Below are 8,832 nucleotides of genomic sequence, written 5' to 3'. Positions count from 1 at the left end.
TATAAATACATAGGCATGGCACATATACATAATTACTTTTTTTGTAACTTAAGTGAGCGTCGTGCAGGGCTTTACTGTGGCATTGTCACAGCACTATATCTGTATTTTATGCAAAATGTCTGTCTTATGCAAATTGATTGATGACACTATTCACTACATAGCATGTGAGAGTCAAATATGATCTTACCTCAGTGTCTCCAGTTTACAGTGAGGATCCTGTAGTACATCAGAAAACAGCTTCACTGAAACTCCTAGTTTATTCCCAGACAGATCCAGTTCTCTCAGGTGTGAGGGGTTTGATCACTCTCTGTGATGTAGAGCTCTGTGTAGATCTCATTCAGGAGTGTTGGGTTTCCCTGCGTCGCTGTTCCCTCATACAGACGCTCAAACTTCTTCATCAGATTTGATCTAAACGTGTTGAGGACTTCATGCCTGGAAAATTAAAATACTACATTATTACATGAGTTACAGAGATAAATGTACAGAGCAAAATGTATTTTCATGTTTTCTGTGTTATGAGACACTGAACATATCATAGGGTTTATGAAATGTGTCAGTTATTAATGCTGTATTTGAGTAATGTGTGATGATGCACTGCATTAAATCCCACAGTTTACCTCACACCAGGATACGTGCTGTCTTGTGGTTGATTCATAGACTGGTCATATTTCTCACAGACGGGTTTTGTTTCTGATCTGGATTGCAGGACTGACCTTGAATCAAGAATCAAACACTCTGACATTGGTGACATTTTTCTCATGACCTTAATAACAGTTGTGACTATTAAAAATGCACTTGCTCAAGGTCACAACTGTAAAAAATAAACACCATTTAAGTAAATGTAAATAATTAAATAATTCTACTCTGTGCTCTATATCTGCTCATTGTCATTAAATCTACTGGTTCCTAGCCAGACTTCTGTTCATATTTATTACACTGCTGTATAATTTTGAACGTTTAATTTAAAATATTTTACTATAATCATATCTTTTACACTTTTACAAAAAAAATTAAATAATAATACTTGAGGTTAAACCTTGTGTCTTCACTCTTAAAATGAATTAGGTGATCCAAAGAAGCGTCACTCTTCATAGACACACAGCTGGGCTCTGGTTTTGATCTCTTCTGATGAACTGAACTGTAACAAAGAATACTTTGAATTACTGTATTAATATTAACTTTTCATTTTTACTATGTGGATACAGAAACAATAAACTAAAGTTCTTTCATAGTGTCACGAATCCGGTCTACGAACTTCCGTTCATTCACCACCAGAGGTCTGCCTTTGTTTTTGGATTGCCCTGTCGTCTTGCCGTTTGGACTCTGTTTGCCCCTGCCTGGACCATTATCGTGTACCTGGATTATCTCTCTCTGTCTAGCCCTCTGGATGTCGTTTGCTGATCGGAGACCCTCGTCTGCTCTTGGATTATTCTTGTGTCTTGCCCGTACCATACCTGTTTGCCATTGATTGACCCTGCCTGTGTTCTGACCATGTTTATAAATAAAAGCTTGCACATGGATCCTCATGCCTCAAATCTCATCGCCTTCGTTACACATAGACTCTCTGCCATAACTAATATGAATACCATAATAACAAATACCTAATATAAAACAAAAACACAATATAAATATGACACACAGCTCTGGCTCTGATCTCTTCTGCTGAACAGATTTAATGATGACATGCATTTTAATAAAGGACCTTTAAAAATAAAACATTAAAAAAAAAGTGTTGAAAGGGTGTTTCTTGTGAATATTTAGATCTGGTGACTTTTGGGAAAATAAAAGTTGATGTATTTCACATATTTACAATATTTATAGGGGACTTACATGTTTAAAAAGTTATTGTTAAGCGTTAGCTTATTATGTTTATGTTGAAATGTTATTAATTTAATTTTTGCATTTTTCATAATCTGCCCAGAATTGTTTGCATCTCAGGGGATCCGTCACCTTTTTAGGGGAATAAAACAAGATTTTTTTTTTTACATATAGTCTCTGTGGTCTATAGACTTTAGACTTTGCAGCCTATTTCAGAAAATCAGTTCAATATTTCAAACTCTTAAATGATAATCTATTTTCTATTCATCCACCTGCAGCGTCGACTCACCTGCGCTTCCTCTGCCAGTGACGTCACACGCATTCTCCACTGCCGCGGATCTTCTTCTTCTTTTATTTTAATGCCACATTAACATAACACAGGTGCAGGTTTCATCTGTAAATAGTCTACAGTATTTTTGTCTTTATTTAGTTAAGTATTAAACTGCTAGCGAATGTTTATCAGTAGCATCCCATTATTATCCTCAGTCAGAATACTGTTAAAGGACATCATTGTTATCTATTGTAAAGTTGCATTAATAAAATTAGCAGACAGATGTTCACATCGATTTATAATAAAGGAGGGAGCTAGAGCAGACAACACCACAAACATATGAGTCATAATAATGCAATAACGTGTTCAGTATTATTTTTCTATAAACATATTGTACTAATTTTGAGATTTAGGCACTTTAGAAAATGTATTGTAAAATATTTGTATGAAATAGCTGTTAGTATTTTTATTATATTATCCAAAGGTACATCAGCTGGCAAACCTTAGGCAGTAAAGGCGTAGAGTCTATTTAAAGGGAATGATTGTGGGGGAGTTTGGTCAAACTATGGCAGTGATACAGTTTGTGCTAAATCAGACAGCGCCATCTAGTGTCTGTGCACTAAAACTTTAGTCTCCTGGCTACCATCGCCCCCCAGAAAGTTTTTTTTTTTTTTTAGTCAATGTCAAGTCAGTCTTTTACAATCATAAAATCTTCAAAAACACTCAGTAAAGGTTTTAGGACGTGACAGAAGCAGCAAGAGCAGCCAATGGGAATCTGTGAGAAGAAAACTGTTATCAGTAGGCCGTTCCTGTTCATTAAATGACTTATAATCATTACTTATCTTATATTCATGTTTGAAAATTTACATCAAAAACAGCTTTACCTCGTGCTATCTTGTTTGTCAGACATTTGTTTCATAGCGCGACCACAGCTGCAACAATGGCACTCTAGATCAATAGCGCTCCTGTTGGAGTCAGTGGAGCGCACGGAAACTTAGTCACATATAACAGCGAAGTCGCGTCGTGTTTCAGTCCTGGTCGCGCATTCGTTTGCCGGGAGGTGAAACTTCCACGGTGGCGCCGGCGCGTCGTTCGCTTTGAGTGGAGATCCGGTGAATAGCTGCGACGAACATTTAAACAAAAATGTGAGATTACAGACGTTGTCCCATTTATACAGTAATAACCCAACAGGCTGAACCCAGCATTTGGTTTAAAAAAATAACACAGCATTTTTAGAGCGGTCAGTAAATAAGAACAAATGAACAAATTATAAGCAATAGCACAAATAAATCAATAGAACAAAGATAAAAATTAAACAATGCTTTAGGTTTTTAGATGTTCAGGTAGAGAAATTGAATAATCAAATGTAAAATAACATTGCATAATTTTGTATGTAGCCTATATTTTCAGTTCAAGCACAGATCGAGGCTCGCGCGCTCCGAGACGCGGCTCTATGTGCACAGAACACACTGAACGGAGCTCTGTTTCGCGTCTTCTTGCCCTTGAATGCTTTAAATGCTCTTGAATGTTTAAATCAGCAAGGCCTAAAACACGTGCAAATGATGGTTTTTGCTTGTTACTATTGGCCTACAGTTATCCAGGATGTGACAGAATGGGTAATGTACTACAGATGTGGCACTTTACCTTTACCTCTACTTTTGCCAGTTTTCATCTATACAAGTATCTGTACTTAAGATTGTGTCTACTTTTGCCACCTCTGATTGTTAGATACCTCCTTGATTTAGAAGTTATATTTATTGTCATCACCAACTGGCTAGTTTTCTAGACATTTTGATAAAAAATTTGTGTTGCTATTTAAGCCAGATCTCGTCACCGCTGCCAGTTGAATGACCCCATCAAGACTGTGGTGCTCACAATGCAAACTGATGAGACTAACAAGCTAGTCTCAAACTCGTATACAGTTTTACCAGCATTTGGTTGATGCTAATTTTGTGCCATGCAGGTAAAAGAAGCTTGGGAGGTGCTTGGATTGGATTTGATTGGACCACCACCAGAAACAGCACGCAACAACATTTATGTCCTTACGATGACAGACCTGTACACCAAGTGAGTGATTGCAGAACCCATTCAATCTAAGACAGCAGCTGAGGAGTCTGCAATAATAACCACAAAGTTGTACTTGTTCAGCATGGTTATGAAAATCATTACAGACCAAGGGAAGGAATTTGTCAGCAAGGTGAAGTTTTGTAAAGGTTTAATTGTTTTTTCCCCTACTCTAGTCTCAACATATATGTTGTTGTCTACAGTTACTCCGGTCTTGCAAATGGACTCTAAGCTAAAGTGGGACATGCTTTGAATTAAAAGATAATGAATTGCTTAATAAGAAACATTTTTGTTTCACATTAAATGTCACAAACGTAGGCAGAAGACAGGGAGAGGAAAAATAAGAATAGAAATTTGTGAAGATTAAGTTTTTGTGTGTAAAAAGTGCCTTTAGTGAAGTGAAGTGACATGTGGCCAAGTAAGGTGACCCATACTCGGAATTTGTGCTCTGCATTTAACCCACCCAAGTGCACACACAGCAGTGAGTAGTGAACACACACACACACACACACACTGTGAACACACACCCAGAGCAGTAGGCAGCCATGTTTGCAGCGGCGCCCGGGGAGCAGTTGGGGGTTCGGTGCCTTGCTCAAGATTCAAGATTTTTATTTGTCTCATACATGGTTATATAGAGAATATATGACCAGCAGTGAAATGTAAGAAAATAAATAAAATATTACAGAAATTGCTTTGTGCAAGTGACAATATCAGTATATTAAGTGTCTTGGTCTCACCTCAGGCGTGGTATTGAGGGTGGAAGAGAGTACTGGTTATTCACTCCCCCCACCTACAATCCCTGCCAGACCTGAGACTTGAACCCACAACCTTCAGGTTATAAGTCCGATTCTCTAACCATTAGGCCACGACTGTAAACAAACACATGCCTGCTCTCACCCACACTTACACACACAAACACACAAATATGAAAGCATGCTACACTCACACTTATCTCACAGTTAGATACAAACTCTTACAGTATACACACCAAAAATGCACACACACACACACACACACACACACACATCACAGATGAAATCGTGGCATTTTTATACTACAGATAATGCATTGTACTTCTGTTGAAATGACTCAATTCTTTGTTTTTGTCCTTCTGCTGGAGTGTTTTAATTCTTTACATTTGTCCTTCTCAGGGTTCCCACTCTTTCATGAACACCAGATTCAAGGACTTTTTCAAGCACCATTTATTTTATATCAAGCACCTATCAAATTCACACCCCAGCATATGTAGTGTCATGAAAGACCTTACATTACTTAACATTTCACTTACACTTAACATTTACATTAAACATTTCAGGCAGCGGCTCAGCTGTTACTATATTTGGAAATATTTTCGTTGATGCAATATATACAATAAGACAATAAGAATGTTTGCGGGAGCGTGACACACACGTTGCGGGAGTGGGCGGTAATGGTCAGAAATTCAGGGGGAGCGGGCTTAAGAAAACTGTCCTGCTCAGGTCTCTAGGCTACGCGTCAACACACACGTTTTTTTTTTTTCGTGCTCCCCCAGCTCCACCCCCAATCATTAGTGCTGCTTGTTCTTTGACAGAACATATAGGACAATTTTTTAAATAGCGCCATAAACAAAATTTATTTCAAATTTAATTCAAGCACTTTCAAGGACCTATGTTTGTTTTCAAGTACTTTCCAGGCCTTGAATCCATATGTCTAAAATTCAAGTACTTTCAAGTACTTTCAAGAAGCGTGGGAACCCTGCCTTCTGTTAGAGCATTTAAAATTCTTTAAATTTAGTCCTAAACATTTACGGGTGTGAGTTCGGTTTCAAATGATTCACTAAGGTTTCGAAGCTTCACGAAGAAGTGCTTCAAAAGCACCCATTACTTAAGAGTGAGTCATTCTGCAAAGCAACTGGTTCAACTGAATCAAAGCTTTGAAAAAGTTTTGTTTCTCCCATCACTACGCACATGAATGTGAAATATCACAGGCAGCGAAGGATACATCTATACTGCCTTCAGAAATCAATCAGTTTCCCCCCATATTGTAAGTTTTTGCACTGCTCTGCTGCACCCCATTACACTTCGCTCTGTTTATTGTTAGGAAGACAGAAAGGTTTAAAAATGACATTTTTAGGCTACTCTGCCTCAAATATAATGCATTAAAATGCAAGCACTGTTAATGCAATGGTTTTTTTTCAGTTAGTGCAATCTTGAAATCTTGAGTGAAAGCATTATTTGTTTCTCCCATCACTACTGTATATAGTACAGCATTAAAGTACAACAATATATGAGAAAAATAAAAATTTTACTTCAAACTCGCATTATAGCATCAATCAAGTGTTTGAAATAACCTCCTTCTGTAAACTGATGTGGCTTCTAATCACAGAATGAGGCGGAAATTATATTATTTTACAGTACTTTATACAGTGATAAAGGCTTTGTCGATTAGCATTGCATTATAAATATACATTATCCTTATTAAAAATACCTGAGATGGCTTGAAGAACACTGATAAACCATACACTGGTGCAATGGTGAGCTAATTCTCTTCATGTTTCAGTCACTAATATTCAGCACTCATTTTCATGAGCCAATATAAAAGGAGAAAGTGATGTAAAGTCACACACACAGGAGACAGTGTGATGCTGTGTGTCTCTGTGTCTTCAGTCTCTGCTGATTTTGTGACTGTGACGTCTCTGTAGTGGCTCCTTATTCACCATCAGCTGATCCTGAGGAAACTGGACTGATGTCTGAATACTGAGAGTCCTACAATAAAACACACAGACAGTCACATATGAGTATGAGATATTACTGCTGTCACATCACATCAGCACATCCATTTCAGAAAAACACAGCCAGAGATATTAGTATATTCATATTACAGCCAGAGATATGAATGAACAACTGATCATAGATTAATAACAGTAAATTATCAACAACTACTATCAGTTACAGACACTGTAAGAGACTAAAATATTCATATATTCATAAATCAGTGACATCACAGAATTAAACACAGTTTAAAGTACAGAGACTAAAGTGGAGCTAAATTATTCTCTTATATTCTCCAATCACACACACAGGAGGTCTGTTACTGAACTTGGGTCATTTTAAAAACTTTAAATAAACAAACACTCACAATAGTATAATGTCTGTAGTTTAGAATGTGGATCATCCTTCAGATCAGAGAGTAACTTCACTCCTGATTTTCCTAGTTTATTCCCAGACAGATCCAGTTGTCTCAGGTGTGAGGGGTTTGATCTCAGAGCTGAAGCCAGAGCAGCACAACCTTCATCTGTGACGCCACAATCAAACAACCTGTAGAGAATAAATAAGAGTTTGAATTGTAGTTCAAGTGTCTGTAGTTTGTTATCGACTCTGGTCTCAGAGCAGGAGAGGAGATATAATGACAAGCATTGCCACAAACTGCTGCTGATAGAATAAGATTTATGCTTGCTGATGCTCAATGGTGCTGTTTGAAACTGTCGTGTGCTTCAGGACTGAACAGACACACAGAGCTGAATGTGAATTCATAGTGATATAAGGACATATCTGTCTATAAAAACAGTCACTTACACCTCTAATAAACACCTACAGGAGGACATTTGCTTCACAGGAGCCACGTGTTCCCCATTACATCTAATTTATTAACTATTGTGATCAAACACATCGTGTCATGTTTGGTCTCATCTGGCAGCTTAAAACTGAACTTAATGTACAAAGAACAGTCTCGGTTACGTATATGTAGCCCTCGTTCCCTGAAGGAGGGAATGGAGACGTCACGTCGTGACCGACGAATTGGGATCTCGCTTCGAAAGACCAATCTCCTTCGAGTGTAAACTAACGGAGCCAATGGACATCGGCATGCGATGATTGCATCCAGCTGCCGCTGATCACAGCGTGAGCATAAAAAGGCAGCTGGTGCAACGCATACCAGGTTTTCGCTGAGGAGCCGAGCCGGTGATCCGGCCACTCAGCGATGGTACAGCAGCCGTGGCAACGGGACGTGACGTCTCCGTTCCTTCTTCAGGGAACGAGGGTTACATACGTAACCGAGACATTCCCTTTCAGTCGGTGACTACAAGTCACGTCGTGACTGACAAATTGGAATCCCTACCAAAGCGCCATGGATGCTGCCCCTTCCAGTGTCCTGTGTGAGCCTCCTGCGCCCCTTTTTGGTGTAGGCTGGGGCTCGCAACAAGAAGACCAGTCACCGTTGTCGTAGCACTACCCACTCAGTGAGATTGGATAACACTGGGAAAACGTACCCGTTCCACTTGGAACAGGAACGTTGCTGAAACCCCATGCAGAAGCCAGCGAGATGGGCTGGGTAGCGCTAGCCAGGCACCCAGATAGCGTGCAAGCAGGACCAGCGGAACCACCGCCGTACCCGCAGTGGGGCAGCGAAGTGGAATGCAGGGACCCAACTTGGGCGGCTTGTGGGCGGAGTAGGGCCTTTGTTGACGCTCTCTAACCGCCCGCTGTTGCCTGCTGGCGAGAGAGGAGGATGAGTGTGATCCGGTGTTGATCCGTCCGCGACTCTCCATGCCCTCCTGGGAGCCAGAGATAGAGAAAACTGCTCTTTCGTCGAGAATTTGGGTGCCATCGACCGTGAGGCCGACGGCGGGGCAAAAAGAAACAAAAGATTCTCCACCCGGCCCTCCTCCGGGGGAGGGAGTGGTGCGTTCACCATCTCCCAAA

The 8,832-nt window shown here is 39.7% G+C and overlaps 1 long non-coding RNA gene across 1 annotated transcript in view; it reads right to left on the bottom strand.

Moving 5' to 3' along the window:
- Window positions 1-306: 306 nt before the first annotated feature.
- Window positions 307-8,832, bottom strand: part of LOC107734419 (uncharacterized) — an 11,522-nt gene continuing 2,996 nt past the window's right edge. Inside the window, exons 2-3 of the long non-coding RNA XR_001639090.1 lie at window positions 796-798; window positions 307-408 (exon numbers count right to left, since the gene is read on the bottom strand). This is a non-coding gene — a long non-coding RNA (uncharacterized LOC107734419). The remainder of the gene's footprint in view (window positions 409-795; window positions 799-8,832) is intronic.

The sequence above is a fragment of the Sinocyclocheilus rhinocerous genome, unplaced genomic scaffold (genome assembly GCF_001515625.1).
Source record: "Sinocyclocheilus rhinocerous isolate Xijiao unplaced genomic scaffold, SAMN03320098_v1.1 scaffold1632, whole genome shotgun sequence".
Taxonomy (NCBI): Eukaryota; Metazoa; Chordata; class Actinopteri; order Cypriniformes; family Cyprinidae; genus Sinocyclocheilus; species Sinocyclocheilus rhinocerous.
The sequence above is the reverse complement of the archived record's forward strand: the minus strand, read 5'-3'. Positions and strand labels throughout refer to the sequence as shown.